The 22,811-nt window shown below is 44.4% G+C and overlaps 1 non-coding gene across 1 annotated transcript; it reads left to right on the forward strand.

The window, feature by feature from the left end:
- The first annotated feature begins 20,650 nt into the window (after window positions 1–20,650).
- LOC118481357 lies at window positions 20,651–20,757 on the forward strand. Its single transcript, XR_004865564.1, has one exon. It is a non-coding gene; the product is annotated as a small nucleolar RNA R71 (small nucleolar RNA).
- The last annotated feature ends 2,054 nt before the right edge of the window (window positions 20,758–22,811 follow it).

The raw sequence follows: 22,811 nt of genomic DNA on the forward strand, positions 1-22,811 counted from the left end.
TTGGTTTTTGTGAAAGTGATTAGTGAAAAGGGGATTAGGGTTAAGTATAATCAAGTTCACTAATGGCCCTCTACACCCCTAACTAATACATTTTACAATAGTACACCATTTCAAATACTTTCACAGTTTCACCACCAAGTTTATCACAATTAACACATAGTTATGCCCAATCACCATTAACATATACAATTCCATAACAACTAACTGTGAAATCAATCGACTAAATAATACAAGAACGTGCAATAAATGCGAAATAGAAACCTTGGAAATTCGAGTTGTCACATTATCCCCAACTTTAAAGAAATTTCGTCCTGAAATTTGGTACGCACTCACTGAGGAAGCTAGGTAAGCTGTATCGTTTACTGGTTTTCCTGGGGTGTCACATCATCCCCCCGTTGATTTGGAATTTCGTCCTGAAATTCAGTAGTAGTAGCTTCAGCCTCAGTAGTGGTTGCATTGGTTTCGAATAATTAGGGGTACTTTTCTGTCATCTCATCTTCGCGTTCCCAGGTGTACTCTGGGTCACGTCGGGAGTTCCAACGAACTCGAACAAGAGGGATTCTCTTGTGTTTGAGGACCTTAACATCCCGGTCCGTGATTTCAACTGGTTCCTCGACGAACTGCAACCGCTCGTCGATAGTGAGTTCCTTAAAAGGAACTATTAGGGTCTCATCTGACAGGCACTTCTTCAGATTCGACACGTGAAATACATTGTGAACTGCACCGAGTTCAGCTGGTAGGTTCAGTTTGTAGGCCACTTTGCCGATTTTCTCAATGATCTCGAACGGTCCGACATACCGCGGATTTAATTTGCCCCGTTTGCCAAAACGAACCACACCCTTCCAGGGTGAGACTTTTAGTAAAACCCGGTCCCCGACCTGAAATTCCAAAGGCTTGCTACGCTTGTCCGCGTAGGCTTTCTGACGGTCGCGTGCTGCCGCCATTCGTTGTCGTATCTGTGCGATCTTTTCCGTGGCGTCCACCACAATCTCTGGACCCGTAATCTGACTATCCCCCACCTCTGCCCAACAGAGAGGTGACCGGCATTTACGTCCGTACAATGCATCGAATGGAGCGGCTTGTATGCTGGTGTGATAACTGTTATTATATGTGAACTCCACTAAAGGGAGGTGCTTTTCCCAGCCGTTTCCGAAATCGATGACACATGCTCGAAGCATGTCTTCAAGAGTTTGAATTGTTCGCTCAGACTGCCCATCCGTCTGAGGATGATATGCTGTGCTCATGTCTAAACGAGAGCCGAACGCTTTGTGCATCGCTTTTCATAGTTCTGACGTGAATCGTGCATCCCGATCCGAAATGATAGAGGTTGGCACTCCGTGCCTCGAAACAACTTCTTTCAAATAGATGTCTGCTAAGGTAGAAAACTTATCCGTTTCTTTGATAGCCAAGAAGTGAGCAGACTTTGTGAGTCGATCAACGATCACCCAGATAGTGTCATTCCCACGCTGGGATCTAGGTAAGCCTGTAACGAAATCCATGGAAATTTCTTCCCATTTCCACTGTGGTATCCTGGGTTGTTGTAGTAGACCTGCGGGTTTCTGATATTCGACCTTGACTCTCGCACAGGTCAAGCACTTGCCAACATAGGTGGCGATGTGGGCTTTCATACTTGGCCACCAGTATGTTGTTTTGATATCATGGTACATTTTATCCGACCCTGGATGTACCGAATAGCGAGACTTGTGTGCTTCGACCATCACAAGTTCTCGTAAACCGCCATAAAGTGGGACCCAAATACGCCCCGTTATATAGTAGGCGCCGTCTTCCTTTTCTTCCATTCGTTGCCTTGAATCGCGTAAGGCTTCAGCCATGACGTTTTCGGGTTTCAATGCTTCTATCTGAGCAGCTCGTATCTGTGCAGGAAGACTGGATTGGATAGTAAGCTGTAGCGCTCGCACGCGCTTAGGTAAGGTGTCTTTCCGACTAAGGGCGTCAGCCACAACATTGGCCTTGCTTGGATGATACTTGATAGCGCATTCGTAATCATTAAGCAGTTCCACCCATCGTCGTTGACGCATATTTAATTCCTTCTGCTTGAAGATATGCTCGAGACTCCTGTGATCGGTGTAAATTGTGCACTTGGTACCGTACAGGTAGTGTCGCCATATCGTGCAAAAACAACAGCTCCCAGCTCTAAATCGTGCGTCGTGTAGTTTCGTTCATGAACCTTGAGTTGACGAGAGGCGTAGGCAATAACTTTATCTCGCTGCATCAATACACAACCAAGCCCCTGTATCGATGCGTCACAATAAACCACGAAGTCATCCGTGCCCTCGGGCAGTGAGAGAATAGGTGCGCTGCAAAGCCTATCCTTTAAGTACTGAAAAGCGGTCTCTTGCGTATTACCCCATCTGTAAACGACGCCTTTCTGTGTTAGCATAGTAAGTGGCTGCGCGATCTTGGAGAAGTCTTTAATAAATCGCCTGTAGTAACCCGCCAAACCCAAGAATTGGCGTATTTCTGTCGGTGTACGCGGTGCTGGCCAGTTTCTGATCGAATCAACCTTGGACGGATCGACATGAATCCCATCCTTGTTTACCACATGGCCTAAGAAGTGGACTTCACGAAGCCAGAAGTCGCATTTTGAAAACTTGGCGTACAGTTGCTCTTTTCGAAGAAGTTCCAAAATAAGACGCAAATGCTGCTCGTGCTCCTCCGGACTCTTGGAGTAAATCAAAATGTCGTCGATGAACACGATAACGAACTTGTCTAGATAGGGTTTACACACCCTGTTCATAAGATCCATGAAGACTGCAGGCGCGTTCGTAAGCCCGAACGGCATGACGAGAAATTCGTAGTGACCGTAACGAGTTCTGAAAGCGGTTTTGGAGACGTCCTCATCCCGGCCTCTCAGCTGATGATAACCTGACCTCAAGTCTATCTTGGAGTAGTAACACGACCCTTGCAACTGGTCGAATAAGTCATCTATGCGCGGGAGAGGATAACGGTTCTTCACCGTCACCTTGTTGAGTTCACGGTAGTCGATGCACATTCTGAACGTACCGTCTTTCTTCTTTACAAATAACACTGGAGCTCCCCAAGGCGAAGAGCTTGGACGAATAAATCCCTTTTCCAAGAGCTCTTGCAGCTGCTTCGACAGTTCTTCCAACTCAGTTGGAGCTAACCGATACGGTGCGCGGGCGATTGGTGCTGCTCCAGGAGCCAATTCAATCTGAAACTCGACTTGACGATGAGGCGGTAAACCTGGTAAATCTTCAGGAAACACCTGAGGGAAGTCACGTACAACTGGATGGTCTTCCAACTTCTTTTCTTTGCATGGGATTTCTGCTTGCTGTTGCTGCTGGCGATTCCGATTTGCAGGCCGTGGACTCCTGAATCCTTAGCTTCATGGCCCATCTTGAGACACCTCTGGAAACGTCCCTCGTTGCACTAACCACCGTGGTGTCTGTTGCATTAGTTACACATTGGGTGAATTCCCCGATATCCACCCTGCCCCTGACCACCAGAAGTTGGCTGACTCGGCTCTGGTGATCACTATTCTTGCGCTGCTGCTGTGCTTGAGACTGAACGGTAGCTGAACCCTTGCTGGAATACCCATCCCATTTCCGCTTGTTGTCACTAGGAGTAGCGGGAGTAGCAGGAGTGGTAGCGGTAGTAATAGCGCTGATACAACTAGGCAGCCTGTTCTGTTCCACTGCCTGATCCGTGAGGCGATAAGCAAGACACTGAATGTCTTGAATGTTGTCGAGGTTAGCCGATGTAGCATGGCTCTGAATTTCTGAGGCTAGACCCTTGTGATACAATTCGATATGCTTGCTTGGAGGGTCCACCATGGTTGGACACAAGATGGCCAGTTCGTCCGACCGTTTCGTATATGCATCAACTTCTGACCCCGTCATTTTCAAATGGTAAAGCTCCACTTCCAACTTGTGGATGTCATCACGCGTGCAGTATTCCCTTTCAATGCGTTCTTTGAATTCGTTCCAGGGGGTGGCGTTAGCAGCTGCCAACCCTAGTATCTGTACTTGCGCGTTCCACTAGGTTAGCGCGATTCCTTCCAAGGTACCAGTGGCGTACTTGACCCTACGAGCCTCAGGGAATTCGCACATCTCGAATACTGACTCGAGCTTCCCAAACCAGTGGAGTAGTCCCACTGCTCCTTCCGTGCCACTGAATGTGCTTGGACGACAGTCCATGATGTTCTTGAATGTGCAGACAGGTTGCTGTGCGTTCTGACTCGTTGCGCGAGAAAGATAGGTCAAGGTTAAGCGCGAGAGTTGGGTCACGAGAGTAGGATCTAACATCCTAGGATAGATCTGTAATAGCAGGTTATACCTCCTGCTTGTGCGGCTGCAAGCGCCGCAGCAACTTGTTTGTTAATAAGAGCCGCCAACTGGGCTTGAGTCATGTCAACACGTCCAGACATGATCGAACGGCAAAGGTAGCATAAGTATGAATGGTTCGCGAGTAGGGCGATGACAGAAAAGTGTAGGCACATAGGTGTTCTTAAGCAGTAACAAGTAGTGAGCAAAGTAATGTAAGCATACTACGAGCAAAGTTCTATGCAGTTCTAGCAAGCAGGTAATAAACATAATCCTTATTACCTAGGATGTCGAGTCTTGCACGTGGAGCGAAGCGTCGTTGTGGATCGTTGAGAGCACTGTTCTGGTTATAGTCTGGTTTTAATAAAAACGTTTTCCCCCATATTAAAACCAAGTTCTCTATAACCAATGGCTCTGATACCAATCTGTCACACCCCCAAAATCCACCTGCGGAGTATCACCGCTTGGGAGCGTGACTGACCAGGATCAAGCCACCAATCATATTGAACATGTAATTAATATTAAGTAAAATAAATGTAAACCATCCATCCAATACGATAGGTGTTCAAAACATAACCATAGTTTCAAAGTGTAGCGGAAGCATAGTAAATAATCCAACAATAGTTAATAGTTTTAAATGTCATAATAGTTCAACGTAGAAACCACGATCCTTGTCCACAACGACCCGCTTCTCCAGTGCAAGCTCCAAGTACCTAACGATCTGCAAGGCATGTAACAGAATGATCAACAAACTAGTTGAGCGAGTTCACAGTAAGTAAGTGCGTAACAGTAAGTAAAGGGTGGCTCTACTGGGCCGATAGTAAGTTATATAGGTGGGGGCTTCCCATGTTATGTGACCACTAGACTATTCGTATCAACTACTCGTATCATCTCTGTTCTTCTTCCGAGAACAGTAGCGCGTATGGGGTGTACGTAGGTCTTACGTACGTATCCTTCACAACCGAGGATAGGAGACGCGGGGGTGTACGTGGGTTTCACGTACGTATCCTTTGTACCGAGGATAGAAGTAATGCGTACACGTAGGTTTTACGTGCGTGCCTGACATCCGAGGCAGTAATGGCATATGACCACGTAGGTGTTATCCTAACCTACGGAACCGTCCTGACATCCGAGGACCATGATAGGTGATAGTCTAGGAAAAGCATATGTACGTTCTTAGTCAATTGTAACCTTTATCCCATTCCCACGACCCGGGAATCCCATGCCTTAGTAGGAGTGTGAACTCACCTTGGTTTGCTCGGTATGCTATGCTCTAGGGTTTAACGATTGCCTAAGTCCGTTACACACGACCTTGTGTTGATTCTAGAGAAAGAGAGTAATCAAACTTGTGATGCCTTGCAAATGATTTGGTGATGATGATTGCTAGAAAGAATGGATGTACGTGCTTTGGTTTTTGTGAAAGTGATTAGTGAAAAGGGGATTAGGGTTAAGTATAATCAAGTTCACTAATGGCCCTCTACACCCCTAACTAATACATTTTACAATAGTACACCATTTCAAATAGTTTCACAGTTTCACCACCAAGTTTATCACAATTAACACATAGTTATGCCCAATCACCATTAACATATACAATTCCATAACAACTAACTGTGAAATCAATCGACTAAATAATACAAGAACGTGCAATAAATGCGAAATAGAAACCTTGGAAATTCGAGTTGTCACATTATCCCCAACTTTAAAGAAATTTCGTCCTGAAATTTGGTACGCACTCACTGAGGAAGCTAGGTAAGCTGTATCGTTTACTGGTTTTCCTGGGGTGTCACATAAGTTATTAATGCAAATTATGGTAGGCCCCGCTTTTGGCGGTGACGTTACCCTCGGCTAAGTAGTCTGAGTCAGCAGGGATACAGTCCTAAATAGCCGGGTTATAGTATTAATAGTAGTTAACTTATGAGGGGGTCAAAGAGTTTGGATCCCCGCCATCCAATACCTATGGGCATTGAAGGTGATCCTACTAAATTTGACCCAGGTCCCAAGCAGGACCTCTAAACGCTGAACAAGGGCAAGACCCTTACCAAACCGTTCCCTTAACCCCCGACCAGGTAGCCAACATACCTCCATATAGACCGTGGAGATATGAATGGTGAAAATCTTTTATTTTATATAGACAGTAAAATAATGCCAAGACACCACGGACAAACGATAAGGAAAGATCACCTTCAACATAAGCAACTAGTTATTAAAGTCATTAATACAAAACCAAATAAAAAGTGCAAAAGATTAAAAATAAAAAGTATTATACTAAACACTTGTCTTCACCAAGTGATGTAAGAGACTTAGGCAAACATGGCCTTGATTGTCAAGAACTCTTACTATCAATCTTGGATCCCGAGACGACTCACACACTCTACGATGGACAATGGATGATGATGGTGGATGATGGTGTTATGGTGGTGGTGGGTGGTGGATGATGTCACACCCCCAAAATCCACCTGTGGATAACACCCGCTTCGAGGGCGTGACTGACCAGGATCCAGCCACCAATTATACTGACTAATTAAATTGATAACAAAAGGTAATACTTACTAACCATAAGATTAGCAAATATCAAGTTCAGAGTTTAAGGTTTCAAGTTCAAACAGTAAATAAGTAGCGGAAGCATAAGTAAGGTAGTTTAAACAAAGTTCATAGTTCAAAATAAGGTAACACCCAACACAAGGGTGGACAGACACTACTCGTTCCCAAGCAGCAAGCTCCTTCGTCACTGGTTACCTGCAAAGCATGCAGTAAGGGGTCAACAATAATGCTGAGTGAGTTCACTAGTTGTCCAGTTTTAATTACCAAAACTTGTTTCACCAGTTAATTTATCCGTTTATACATGCCATGGGGAGCTACCCCAAAAGTTAGCGACTAAACTGTTTTTCCAATACCGAACACTAGGTAACCGTTTGCGTTTCCGCAGGATGCCCCGATGTCAATGTTCTATCATCATTGACGGATGCCTGAGTACATTAGTTCACGACCGATCCCATACCATGGCACGGTGTGAGGTTGGTAAAACCTAAATAGCGCTATCAACTAATAACCCGTTCGCCTGGCCCCGGCGACTAATCTGTATTATGTAGTAGGGACTTGAGTGATAGAGTTGCGTTTAGTGCCGTTTGGTTGCATTCCGTATAAACAGTAATTAACTAAAAGGTTTCCCAATACAAGGGAAGGTAAAGTAAGTTTGTTCCCAGTAACTAGGGAAGGAATGTAAATGGTATCCCCTTTACAAGGGGATAGGGTTGTTTTAGTCTCGTGTCCCAAACCACCGGGACGCATGCTTTTAAGTTGTGAACTCACCTTGGGTTGCTCGGTAGATATTTTTACCCGGTCAAGTATGTTGGTCACCACGTCCTAACATGGTTACCAAATATGGGTCAAGTCGGGTACAAGTAAACACATAGCGAATACGTATGGCAAAACATATAGCAAACACGTATAACATGAGAATACACAAACAGTTGGGTTATTGGGTCAGTCCTAAACATACAATCAGCAGCAACAACACGTATTCCAGTCAACACGTAGTCCAGTCAACAGAAAGTCCAACAATCAAAGCCCAATAACACCAAATAGTCCAGTCGAGACAGGGTGGTTGCGACTCGCAACCGAGATTACGACTCGCAACCGAGGTCTCGGTTCATCACGTTTTGGTTACGAGTCGCAACCAGAGGTTACGACTCGCAACTAGCGGTTCCGACTTAGCAGCAGTGGTTACGACTCGCAACCGGATTCGATACGCGTTGATTGCGACTCGCAACCGGGAGATCTCGACAAGACTTGATGTGGTCTCGAGTCGCAACCGAGGGTTCCGACTCGCAACCGCCGTTGCGTGCACCTGAATCCTTCTAGAACCTGTGCAGTGTACTATCCAATGGTATTGCATTTTCATGTAATTTGTGTACTATTCCCACTAACATGTTTTGTTGTCTGAATATACACCAAAACAGATCAAACAAGCAGAATTTCAAATATTCGTCATGTTCATAACATATTCAAATTGTTCATCAAAATCACCAAATGTTCATCATGTTTTAGACTATCCTTTAACCGACCCAAAACAAGTATTTTCCACCTTTCATTTGCAATAACATCGGCATTTCTAGCAGCCCTACGTTACACACATCCAAAACATTCGAAGCATGCCAAGTTACCCAACTAGATTTCATACTTGATCCTATTTCTAGCATGTATGACACAAGAACATATAAACACATAATATTCACCCTAGCTTATATCTATATCATTTAGTTATTTCAAGTCATGCATTTAGCTCACACAACACATTGTTTGATTTATCATAACAATCTATCACCTTTCAAACAAAATAAACCAACATCCAACTACTCAAAATAGTTTAAGCATCAAGAACCATCATTTTGAGGCAAACAACTATAGTATACTAACCGGTTAAATGTAAGGGTGTGAAGATCCGATGAATCGACTTTCGGGTGGTGATCTTGAGCTCGATCCGGGGGTCTTGGTGTCTCCGGTTGGTTCCGAGTAGGAAGAGGAGATGAGAGGAGGTTGATGATCTTAGGGTTTTAGGGTTTAGTGAGAGGAGATGAGGGTGAAAAATGGAAAAAGGGTGTGAGGGTTGGGTTATATAGGATCTCGAGTTGGGGCTAGGGGGTTCCGGGTTGGGTTTTCGGTCACAAGGCCCTAACCGGCCCAACTGCTACTGTTCACTCGAGACCGAGCATGGTCTCGAGTCGGGTTTCGGCTCCTATATATATATAACACACACACACACACATATATATATATATATATCTATACGTACACATATGCACCCAACACGTAACAACAAGCAATTCATAATTTTTCACTTAATAGTTTACGTACACACATGTTACATCGAAAGGTTGTCCGGGAAAATCCGAAGTGTCACATTATCCCCAAGTTTTAGGAACTTTCGTCCTGAAAGTTAAGGCAGCCACTGTCAAGCTAGCGTAAGTGAAAGCGTTTCAACGGGGTGTCACATCATCCCCCGTTAGTTTGGAATTTCGTCCCGAAATTCGGCTGTAGCTTCAGTGCTGGGGTTTTCGTTTGGAAACAGCTGGGGATATTTGTGCTTCATCTGGTCTTCCCGCTCCCAGGTATACTCTGGGCCACGTCGCGAGTTCCAACGGACTCGTACAAGAGGTATTTGGCTACGTTTGAGGATTTTGATCTCTCGATCCGTGATCTCCATCGGTTCCTCAGTAAAGTGTAGATGTTCATCAATAGTTAGTTCCTTGAAAGGAATCACGAGCGTTTCATCTGATAGACACTTCTTCAGATTAGATACATGAAATACGTTATGTACCGCACTCAGTTCCTCAGGCAGGTTCAATCTGTAAGCAACCTTACCGATTTTCTCGGTAATTTCGAATGGTCCGATGTATCGCGGATTAAGCTTGCCCCGTTTACCAAAGCGAACCACACCCTTCCAGGGTGAGACTTTAAGTAGAACCCGGTCACCGACCTGGAATTCTAATGGTTTCCTACGCTTATCAGCGTAACTCTTCTGACGGTCACGAGCTGCCGCCATGCGTTGTCTGATCTGGGCAATCTTTTCCGTTGTATCTACCACCATCTCTGGGCCCGTGATTTGACTATCACCGATTTCTGCCCAGCAGAGAGGTGACCGACATTTACGACCGTACAATGCCTCAAAAGGTGCTGCCTGAATACTAGTGTGGTAGCTGTTGTTGTAGGAGAATTCTACTAGTGGTAGATGCTTCTCCCAGTTCTTGCCAAAATCGATCACACACGCTCTAAGCATGTCTTCTAGGGTTTGGATGGTGCGTTCAGACTGTCCATCCGTTTGCGGGTGATAAGCGGTGCTCATGTCCAAACGTGAGCCAAAGGATTTGTGCATAGCTTGCCACAATTCCGAAGTAAAACGAGCGTCTCGGTCGGAAATAATTGAGGTTGGCACTCCGTGTCTCGAAACTACTTCCTTTAAGTAAATCTCCGCCAAGGTAGAAAACTTGTCTGTTTCCTTAATAGCCAGGAAGTGCGCGGACTTGGTCAATCGATCTACTATTACCCAAATAGCGTCATTTCCGCGTTGAGACCTAGGTAGCCCTGTAACAAAATCCATGGAAATTTGCTCCCATTTCCATTTCGGGATTTCTGGTTGTTGGAGTAGGCCTGCCGGTTTCTGGTATTCTATCTTGACTCTTGCGCAAGTCAAACATTTGCTGACGTATGCTGCTATGTGGGCCTTCATGCCAGGCCACCAATACGTGGTCTTCAAGTCGTGGTACATCTTGTCCGAACCAGGATGTACTGAGTAGCGGGACTTGTGGGCTTCGTCCATCACGAGTTCACGTAAATCTCCATAGAGAGGAACCCAAATGCGCCTTGTTACATAGTAAGCGCCATCTTCCTTTTGCTCTAGTCGCTGCCTCGACCCTCGCAGAGACTCAGCCCTGATGTTTTCCGGTTTCAATGCTTCAACTTGAGCATTTCGGATCTGTGTAGGGAGGTTAGACTGGATGGTAAGTTGCAATGCTCGCACGCGTTTTGGTATAGTGTCCTTTCGGCTGAGGGCGTCTGCCACAACATTGGCCTTGCCCGGATGGTATTTGATGGCGCATTCGTAGTCATTCAAGAGTTCGACCCATCGACGTTGTCGCATGTTCAATTCCTTTTGCCTAAAGATATGCTCGAGACTCCTGTGATCGGTGTAAATGGTGCACTGGGTACCGTACAGGTAATGTCTCCATATCTTAAGAGCAAAAACCACTGCTCCTAGTTCCAAGTCATGCGTAGTGTAGTTTCTTTCATGCGTCTTGAGTTGTCGTGAGGCGTAGGCAATAACTTTCTCGCGTTGCATTAACACGCAACCGAGCCCATGAATAGACGCATCGCAGTAAACCACAAAGTCGTCAGTGCCTTTAGGCAATGAGAGAATAGGAGCGCTACAGAGGTTACCCTTAAGCCTCTGAAAAGCAGATTCCTGCGCTTCATTCCACTTGTAGGCGATGCCTTTCTGAGTGAGTATAGTGAGGGGTTGTGCGACCTTTGAGAATCCCTGGATGAATCTGCGGTAGTAGCCTGCTAAACCCAAGAATTGGCGAACTTCAGTGGGGGTCTTAGGCGTAGGCCAGTTCTTTATTGATTCGATCTTAGCTGGGTCAACATGAATTCCGTTCTCATTAACTACATGGCCGAGGAAATGGACTTCTCGAAGCCAGAAGTCACATTTAGAGAATTAGGCGTACAGCTGCTCGTTGCGAAGGAGTTCCAGAATAAGGCGTAGGTGTTGTTCATGCTCCTCCTGACTTTTCGAATAAGTCAGGATGTCGTCGATAAACACAATCACAAATTTGTCGAGGGAAGGCTTACATACGCGGTTCATAAGATCCATGAACATTGCAGGTGCGTTAGTCATTCCGAAAGGCATAACGAGGAATTCATAGTGACCATAACGGGTCCTAAACGCAGTCTTGGAAATATCTTCATTACGAACTCTCAGCTGATGATAGCCTGATCGCAGGTCAATCTTAGAATAGTAGCTCGATCCTTGCAGCTGATCGAACAGGTCGTCGATGCGCGGGAGAGGGTAACGATTCTTGATAGTAACCTTGTTCAGCTCACGATAGTCGATGCACATTCTGAATGTGCCATCCTTCTTCTTGACAAAGAGTACTGGAGCTCCCCAGGGTGATGAACTAGGACGGATAAATCCTTTATCCAATAGTTCCTGTAGTTGCGTAGAGAGTTCCTTCAGTTCTGCAGGGGCTAGACGGTACGGTGCACGAGCTATGGGTGCTGCTCCGGGAGCTAGCTCGATTTGGAATTCGACCTGACGGTGGGGAGGGAGTCTAGGTAGTTCCTCAGGAAATACCTCGGGATAGTCACATACTACAGGAAAATCTTCAATCCTCTTTTCCTTTTCGTGGGTGCTGGTGACGAGTGCTAGGATTGCGGTGTGCCCTTTCTGCAAACACTTCTGGGCTTTTAAAAGCGAGATAATGCCTGTGACTTCTCCACCTTTGTTGCCTTGGACGATGAGGGGTTGGCCAGAACGACGAGGTATACGAACTGCTTTCTCTTGACAGAGGATCTCAGCGCGATGTTTGGATAACCAATCCATACCAATGACGACATCGAAGCTTCCAAGTTTGACGGGGAAAAGATCGATACTAAACGTGTGGCCAGACAATTCTAGTGTGCAGTCGTAGATCACGTGCGTGGCCTCGATGTTCTTACCATTAGCTATCTCGACGATGTGCTTAGAACTTAATAATGCGGGCGAGTGCTTAAGTTTCTTACTAATGCGAAGGGATACATAACTGGCATCGGCACCGGAATCAAATAACACAGAAACATAACGATCATCAAGTAGGAACTTACCCGCCACGACGTTGGGGTCGTTCCTTGCTTCTCCAGCTCCAATCACGAAAGCTCTTCCCCTTGCATTCCCAGCATTGTGGTTTTGCTCATTGTTCCCAGCTCCCTGATTGTTGTTGCGATTCTGATTCAGCTCAGGGCAATCCTTTCGCATGTGCCCTGTTGCCCCACATTTAAAACATGCCCGGTTGTTTCCCTGCTGCTGTTGCTGTTGGGGTTGTTGCTGATTCTGCCTTGCTGGGAACTGACTCCTACAATCCTTGGCGTCGTGCCCCATCTTGTGGCATCGCTGACACTGGCCCTTGTTACATGCCCCAATGTGGTGCCTGTTACACTTGTTGCACTTAGGGTAGCTTCCCCGGTAGCCACCCTGTTGCTGAGTGCCTTTGTTGTTGTCAGTTTTCCTTTGCTGAGCTGGGGCCTGAGTAGAGTTAGCATCTTTGCCCTGATTTCCATCCCACTTTCGTTTACCATCACTAGAAGTTCCTTCCGCCGCACTGATCCTTTTGGGCAATCTGCCCTCCTCCACAGCCTGGTTAGTGAGTTTGTGGGCAAGACGAACCACGGGCTGTATGGCAGTGAGGTTGGCCGAGGTTACGTGGCTCCTGATTTCTGGGACTAAGCCCTTGATGTACAATTCGATCCTTCGGTACATGGGTCGGGACATGTTTGGACAGAGAGCAGCATAGTCGTTGGACAACTTGGTGTAGGTCTCAATCTCTGACCCAACCATCTTGAGTTCATAGTACTCGTCCTTGAGTTTGTGGATGTCATCCCTGTGACAGTACTCTTCCTTGATCATATCCTTGAAATCTTCCCATGCAGTAGCGTTAGCAGTTTCCAAACCAAGCATTTGAATTTGCGCCTTCCACCATGAAAGTGCGCTTCCCTCAAGGGTACCAGTAGCAAACTTCACCCAATTAGCAGGGGAACACTCGCAGACAGCGAAGACAGCTTCGACCTTCTCGATCCAGTGCAGGAGACCTATGGCACCCTCAGTGCCACTGAAAGGAAGAGGCTTGCAATCCATGAAGGTCTTGAAGGTACAGACACGTGGTTGCACAGGCGCAGGCTGACCTGTTGTGAGGAGTGAAGCGAAATAGGTTTAGAGGCGAAAAGACGATGTGGCGGTAGGATCTAAACATCCTAAAACAACGAGCTTACCTATAGGGTGAGCTGCGAAAGCTGCAGCCACCGTGTTGAGCAGGTTAGTGAACTGAGCCTGAGTCATGTTGACGTTTCCTCGTCCGCGTCCACTCATTGTCTTCATAACCAGAAAACATAGTATGAGTGCGGTGTCGTAACATAGCGAGAATAAGATAGAAGAGGGGAGGCGTAACTATCTAATCAGGCAAACTAGTACGCATAGTAAAGCAGAAAGCATAAGACAATTAAGCAGGTAAATATGGATTCGAGCTATGAGGTCAGATAAGTCGAGCCTTGCACTTGGAGTGTAGTGTCGTCACGAGTCACGGGTTATAGTCTGGTTTTTCTCAAAAAGATTTTTCCCCTTTTTAAAACCAAGTTCACTATAACCAATGGCTCTGATACCAATCTGTCACACCCCCAAAATCCACCTGTGGATAACACCCGCTTCGAGGGCGTGACTGACCAGGATCCAGCCACCAATTATACTGACTAATTAAATTGATAACAAAAGGTAATACTTACTAACCATAAGATTAGCAAATATCAAGTTCAGAGTTTAAGGTTTCAAGTTCAAACAGTAAATAAGTAGCGGAAGCATAAGTAAGGTAGTTTAAACAAAGTTCATAGTTCAAAATAAGGTAACACCCAACACAAGGGTGGACAGACACTACTCGTTCCCAAGCAGCAAGCTCCTTCGTCACTGGTTACCTGCAAAGCATGCAGTAAGGGGTCAACAATAATGCTGAGTGAGTTCACTAGTTGTCCAGTTTTAATTACCAAAACTTGTTTCACCAGTTAATTTATCCGTTTATACATGCCATGGGGAGCTACCCCAAAAGTTAGCGACTAAACTGTTTTTCCAATACCGAACACTAGGTAACCGTTTGCGTTTCCGCAGGATGCCCCGATGTCAATGTTCTATCATCATTGACGGATGCCTGAGTACATTAGTTCACGACCGATCCCATACCATGGCACGGTGTGAGGTTGGTAAAACCTAAATAGCGCTATCAACTAATAACCCGTTCGCCTGGCCCCGGCGACTAATCGGTATTATGTAGTAGGGACTTGAGTGATAGAGTTGCGTTTAGTGACGTTTGGTTGCATTCCGTATAAACAGTAATTAACTAAAAGGTTTCCCAATACAAGGGAAGGTAAAGTAAGTTTGTTCCCAGTAACTAGGGAAGGAATGTAAATGGTATCCCCTTTACAAGGGGATAGGGTTGTTTTAGTCTCGTGTCCCAAACCACCGGGACGCATGCTTTTAAGTTGTGAACTCACCTTGGGTTGCTCGGTAGATATTTTTACCCGGTCAAGTATGTTGGTCACCACGTCCTAACATGGTTACCAAATATGGGTCAAGTCGGGTACAAGTAAACACATAGCGAATACGTATGGCAAAACATATAGCAAACACGTATAACATGAGAATACACAAACAGTTGGGTTATTGGGTCAGTCCTAAACATACAATCAGCAGCAACAACACGTAGTCCAGTCAACACGTAGTCCAGTCAACAGAAAGTCCAACAATCAAAGCCCAATAACACCAAATAGTCCAGTCGAGACAGGGTGGTTGCGACTCGCAACCGAGATTACGACTCGCAACCGAGGTCTCGGTTCATCACGTTTTGGTTACGAGTCGCAACCGGAGGTTACGACTCGCAACTAGCGGTTCCGACTTAGCAGCAGTGGTTACGACTCGCAACCGGATTCGATACGCGTTGATTGCGACTCGCAACCGGGAGATCTCGACAAGACTTGATGTGGTCTCGAGTCGCAACCGAGGGTTCCGACTCGCAACCGCCGTTGCGTGCACCTGAATCCTTCTAGAACCTGTGCAGTGTACTATCCAATGGTATTGCATTTTCATGTGATTTGTGTACTATTCCCACTAACATGTTTTGTTGTCTGAATATACACCAAAACAGATCAAACAAGCAGAATTTCAAATATTCGTCATGTTCATAACATATTCAAATTGTTCATCAAAATCACCAAATGTTCATCATGTTTTAGACTATCCTTTAACCGACCCAAAACAAGTATTTTCCACCTTTCATTTGCAATAACATCGGCATTTCTAGCAGCCCTACGTTACACACATCCAAAACATTCGAAGCATGCCAAGTTACCCAACTAGATTTCATACTTGATCCTATTTCTAGCATGTATGACACAAGAACATATAAACACATAATATTCACCCTAGCTTATATCTATATCATTTAGTTATTTCAAGTCATGCATTTAGCTCACACAACACATTGTTTGATTTATCATAACAATCTATCACCTTTCAAACAAAATAAACCAACATCCAACTACTCAAAATAGTTTAAGCATCAAGAACCATCATTTTGAGGCAAACAACTATAGTATACTAACCGGTTAGATGTAAGGGTGTGAAGATCCGATGAATCGACTTTCGGGTGGTGATCTTGAGCTCGATCCGGGGGTCTTGGTGTCTCCGGTTGGTTCCGAGTAGGAAGAGGATTTGAGAGGAGGTTGATGATCTTAGGGTTTTAGGGTTTAGTGAGAGGAGATGAGGGTGAAAAATGGAAAAAGGGTGTGAGGGTTGGGTTATATAGGATCTCGAGTTGGGGCTAGGGGGTTCCGGGTTGGGTTTTCGGTCACAAGGCCCTAACCGGCCCAACTGCTACTGTTCACTCGAGACCGAGCATGGTCTCGAGTCGGGTTTCGGCTCCTATATATATAACACACACACACATATATATATATATCTATACGTACACATATGCACCCAACACGTAACAACAAGCAATTCATAATTTTTCACTTAATAGTTTACGTACACACATGTTACATCGAAAGGTTGTCCGGGAAAATCCGAAGTGTCACAGATGAAGTGTGAGAGAGGTGGTGTGCCAAGGGATGAGATGGAATGAAACCAAGCACTCCTATTTATAGGCTGAACAGAAGGCTGGGCACGGCCCCGTGTCCGCTGGACACGCCCCCGTGCCCGTCTGACACTCTCTCTCCTCATTAATTGTAATTCGCAATTACAATTAATGCGCCTGCTGTACTTTCACCACGCCCCCGTGCTCACTGGACATGGCCCCGTGGTGGGCAATAGAAGCTTCTACTAGTTTGTCTTTTATGCTGCTTCTTGGGCACGGCCCCGTGCTGGCTGAGCACGGGGCGTGTTCAGGCTTCTGTTTTCTCTTCTTTGCTTTGGAGGATGCCGTTGAGGGTCCGGGCAGTCTACTTTTATTCCTTTTCTTGTATTTATGCTAGAATTAGTTGTCTTTTTGCTTCTTTTGTGAATTTGAGCTCATTTCATCCTGAAAATACAAAAGGAAGACAAAAACACTCTTTTTCCAACATTAGTACTTAAAAAGGGTTAGTTTTATGCCTTAATTGATGTGATTTATATGTTGCATTTTACACACATCAAATACCCCCACACTTGAACTTTTGCTTGTCCTCAAGCAAAACTCTTTAAATGTGGCTTACACTCCTAAATGGAATAGGTAGAAGAGAATGTTTTTGGCTTGTCATAGAGTGTCGGGAATCCAAGATCTTTTTGGGTTTTATTTTTTTTATTTATTTACAATCCTATTCGTTATGATTTATTTAGAACGTTTCATAGGATAAATTACTTTATTGGGCATAACATGCCTTTTTAAAATTTTATTTATATACAAGTTCACATACCTCACGGGAGAAATCACTCAACACTCGGCCGAAGGTGTATTTTTAGTGAATCACTCGAGAGCGGCATGGAGCTTACGCCTTCCATAGGCTTGCCAAGCAATCAATCCTCCTCCTTTTTAACTTTTTACCTTTGTAAATATCAAGAGGACTTTTTGGGTGAAGGGTTAGGCTTGGGCTAAAGGTGGGTGGTTGGGTTAGTGGTTAGTAAAAGGGCGAAAAGCGTAAAAAGCGTCGGTTTTCGTAACACAATTTTTTTTTTGTGACTTTTTATTTTGAAGTATTTCTCCAAACAAGCTTTTGTTTATATAGCTTTGTTTGTTTTTAACTTCATCATCATTTTTTAAGTCACATAAAAGAACGAGCTTGCGAAAAACCGAGCTTGTTACTAAAATAAAGGGTGAAAAATAAAAAGGGTTTTTGGTGAGTAAAAAGGGTTTAGGGTAAAGAAACGAAAGGTTTAGGCTCAAAGGGGTTAACTAGAGGGATTTTGGGTAGGTGGTAAAAAAATGAAAAATAATGGTGTAGAAAGAAAAATGGTTAGTCCTAATCCCTCCATCATTTACTTACTTGGGTTTAAGTTGGTAAGGACCGGGAATGAATCGTCGTGGCAAGTTCTAGAGTTGTAAGAACCAAACGGCTATTCACACAAGAAACGAAAAATGAGCATTTAGTCTAAAGATGTAAATTTGTATGCTCAATAAAGGCTCAAAACTCACTTTTGTGGGAATGGGTTTTTAATGTGATCAAGTATATATAATTAAATTTTAACTAGACTTGTTATGCCGTTTCATAATTTTCTTATGTTGGTTCTTGTTATCACGACGCTTTTGGTTGTAAATTTTATAAAAATATAACCTTATTAATCTTGTGATTCCTAACTTAAACTTTAGACAAGTAAGGAAGAAAAAAATGAAAATTTTTGTTGAAAAAAAATTGGGGTGTTTAGCGGTTCCAATAGAGTTTTGTGTAAGGCTTGTTGTTAGGACTTGCAAAATTTCAAAGTGTTAGCTTCCCCCCCACACTTAAATTACACATTGTCCTCAATGTGTCCCAAAAATAAATTTTTAGGTTGATTGGATGTGTGGTGTGGTGTTAAAAAGCAAAGATTTATGTTACTGGCGGTCTGGACACGGCCCCGTGGTGACCGGGCACGGCCCCGTGGTCAGGTGCCAGTAACAGAAATTAAAAAAATGAGATAGAAGCCTGGACACGGGGGCGTGTCTGGTGAACACGGCCCGTGTCCAGTTACCTGAACTGGGCATTTTTCTGCAGGTGGCTCAGCACAGGGCCGTGTTGGTTGGGCACGGCCCGTGTTGAGCCTTCTGTGATGGAGATTTGTGTCGGGTTGCTCTGTTCTTTGTGCATGGGGCCATTTTTCTCGTTTCCCTTTTCATCCATTACCACCATGAGTGTGTTTTATTCCTGCAAATTAAAACTAAAAGATTAAACTAAACTAAGGATAGTTCCGCGGAATGCCTCCGTGGTGCGCCACGTTTATAAGGGTCCTTGGCTAGACCCAATGCGAGGTTATATGTTTTCTGAGTGGGATGCTTGGCGTCCCATGTTACACCGTCGGAGAGCAGCATCCAAGCTCGAATCAATAACCTTCATGTAGTTGACCGGGTCGTCGTCCTCTATTCTTTTCCCGACTCCGAATTTTACTTCATCATCCCCATATCTCAAAGTGAGTGTTCCGTCATTCATATCTACCACCGCTTGGGCGGTGGCAAGAAAGGGTCTTCCTAATATGAGGGGGACCTCGGTGTCTTCTTCCATATCTAGTATGACAAAGTCGGCTGGATAGACGAATCTGCTTACCTTTACCAAAACATTTTCGATGACACCTTGTGGAAATTTGACTGAGCGATCAGCGAGTCGTATGCTCATTTTTGTGGGACTCGTGGTTCCCAAGCCGAGTCTTTTAAACATAGATGAGGGCATGAGGTTAATGCTAGCTCCAAGGTCGGCTAGAGCATTATGAACGGGGGATTCCCCTATTGAACAGGGAATCGTGAAGCTTCCGGGATCGATTTTCTTTTGGGGAAGTTTATTGAGTACGAGTGCAGAGCATTCTTCGCCCAAATTGACTAATTGCAAATTTTCAATTTTCTTTTTATGCGTAAGGAAGTCCCTCATGAATTTAGAGTATTTGGGCATTTGGGTTAGGACCTCGATAAAAGGAATATTGACATGCAATTGTTTTAATAGGCTTTCGAATTTTGCGAATTGCTCATTGGTCTTTTGGCGAATTAACCTACAGGGGTACGGAACGCGAGGAGCTTTGGTAAGCTCTGGTGACAGAGGGAAGTTCTTCTCCTGCAGAGGTGTGGGTATTGTTTCTTCGGTTGGCGGCGGCACTTCTGCAGGCCCTACGGTGCGGTTTCGTAGTGTGATGAGGTGAACTTGCGCTTTTGGGTTTGTTTCGGTATTACTAGGTAATGCGCCTTGCGGTCTCTCGGCAAAATTTTGAGCTATTTGATTTAATTGTTTTTCTATGTTTTGAATACTAGCTTGTTGATTTCTAAAATTTGATTCTAATTGTAGAAATCTTTTCGAGTTTTTCTTTTCAGTGTCGGAGATGAGGCGAGATACAGTATCTTCAAGCCTTTCTCTTCCACTTTGTTGTTGAGTGAAATTTTGTGACTCATTTCTTGGTTGTTGAAAGTTTGTTCTTTGGGTTTGTTGGTTACTACTATTGCCAGGTTCTCTCCAACCAAGGTTTGGGTGGTTTCGCCATCCTTGGTTGTAAGTTCCCGTTGGGGGACCCGACGGCCTAGGTCTATTATCAATGTAGTTTACCATTTCTTGTTGATCGTCTGTTTCTTTCATACAACTCCAATTTTCATGTGACCCACCACACCCTTCACAAGCCATAACCGAGACTGTTTTTGTCATTTCCAGTTTTTTTATTTTCGAAGAAAGGGCCTCGATTTGGGCTTGTAAAGAAGTGCTTTCATCGACCTTATGGGCGCCTGGGGCAATAGATTTATTTCCCCGGGGGGGTGTGCCATTGAAAATTGGTTTGAGCAATTTCCTCAATTTGATTATATATTTCGTGCGGGCGTCGATTACCTAAAAGTCCCCCGGAGCTAGAATCAAGTGTCTGCCTTGTGTGTGGCAACAACCCATTATAGAAAGTGGATACTTGTTGCCATATCGCAAGGCCATGATGCGGACACTTGCGTAATAACTCCTTGAACCTTTCCCAAGTTTCATATAAGGATTCCCCGTCCTCTTGTGAATATGTATTAATTTCAGTCATTAATTTAGCAGTTTTAGCGGGAGGGAAATACTTATATAGAAATTTTTGGGCTAGTTCATCCCAGGTGTTTACCGATCCAGCTGGGAGGGCGTTGAGCCAAGCTTTTGCTCGGTCTTTCAATGAGAAAGGAAACATACGGAGGCGGATGGCGTCATTTGATGCTCCGTTGATCCGAAAGGTATCACATATTTCTAAGAAATTGGTGATATGTAGATGGGGATCCTCGTCCGCAAGCCCGTGGAAGGTTGCGGAGTTTTGGAGCATTTGTATCAAATGCGGCCGAAGTTCGAAGTTATTAGCTTCGACAGTCGGAGCATTGATAGCGGCGCCTAGGTTACCTACGGTAGGTCGTAGATAATCCATGAGGGTACGTTGGTCCGCCATTGGAGGTGGATCACCCGAGACCTTCTCTTGATTTTTAGCTTTTAATCTTTTTCTGAGAAAGCGTTCGGGTTCTTCTAGAGGTTCCTTTATGTCCTTATTAGAACTGGAGCTCATACACTATGTAAGATTGATGTTGGGTTCCAAGTCCTGCAATAAAAACAAAAAGGAATGCTGGTCAGAAGGTTCACCACGGCCCCGTGTTCAGCGAACACGGCCCGTGGTCAGAGTTACAGTTAATGTTTTCCAGATCCCAGTTACTGGAAGTTGGACACGGCCCCGTGTTGCACCGACACGGCCCCGTGGTCAGCCTTTTGTAACCTGAAAAACTAAAAACTGCCAGTAACGATGCTGGGCACGGCCCGTGTCCGACCAGGCACGGCCCGTGCTGAGCTCTGCAGAAGCTGAAAAAACTAAGAAAATCCTAAAAATTAAAAAGAAAAATAAAGAATATGATTAGGCCGTTGATTCCTAACTTTCTTAAAATCCTTGTGTCCCCGGCAGCGGCGCCAAAAACTTGATGTGTGTTGGTGTATATATAATTTATATGTATAATTAAGCCCTTTTTACACCTTTAGCCAAGTTTTAAATTTATAAAAACACGATATTCACTAACACTAAACACACATATGCGCAAGTGCACCATCGTGGACGTAGTATAGTGTTGGTAAGATACCGAGGTCGTCCAAGGACACAAGAGCTTTTAATACCGGTTTATCCTCAACGTCTAATCAAATCAAAAAGTGAGAAAAAATGTTTTTAAACTAAGAAAATAAAAACTAACTAAATGCTGAAAAATAAAATAAAATAAAAACAGATAGACAAGATGAATCACTTGGATCCGACTCGTGTATTAGTATAACCTTTGATTATTTTCGCACTTTTGCACTTGTTTAAGAGATTATCTTAGTTATTGTAGTAGGCCCCTCTTTTGAAGGCGACGTTACCCTCAACCCAGTAGTTTGAGTCAGCAAGGAAACAATCCTAAAGGGTCGGATTATTGGAAGATAATGAATTAAGTTATTAATGCAAATTATGGTAGGCCCCGCTTTTGGCGGTGACGTTACCCTCGGCTAAGTAGTCTGAGTCAGCAGGGATACAGTCCTAAATAGCCGGGTTATAGTATTAATAGTAGTTAACTTATGATGGTGTCAAAGAGTTTGGATCCCCGCCATCCAATACCTATGGGCATTGAAGGAGATCCTACTAAATTTGACCCAGGTCCCAAGCAGGACCTCTAAACGCTGAACAAGGGCAAGACCCTTACCAAACCGTTCCCTTAACCCCCGACCAGGTAGCCAACATACCTCCATATAGACCGTGGAGATATGAATGGTGAAAATCTTTTATTTTATATAGACAGTAAAATAATGCCAAGACACCACGGACAAACGATAAGGAAAGATCACCTTCAACATAAGCAACTAGTTATTAAAGTCATTAATACAAAAGCAAATAAAAAGTGCAAAAGATTAAAAATAAAAAGTATTATACTAAACACTTGTCTTCACCAAGTGATGTAAGAGACTTAGGCAAACATGGCCTTGATTGTCAAGAACTCTTACTATCAATCTTGGATCCCGAGACGACTCACACACTCTACGATGGACAATGGATAATGGTGGTGGATGATGGTGTTATGGTGGTGGTGGGTGGTGGATGAAGTGTGAGAGAGGTGG

This window comes from Helianthus annuus, chromosome 8, assembly GCF_002127325.2.
Source record: "Helianthus annuus cultivar XRQ/B chromosome 8, HanXRQr2.0-SUNRISE, whole genome shotgun sequence".
Classification (NCBI taxonomy): domain Eukaryota; kingdom Viridiplantae; phylum Streptophyta; class Magnoliopsida; order Asterales; family Asteraceae; genus Helianthus; species Helianthus annuus.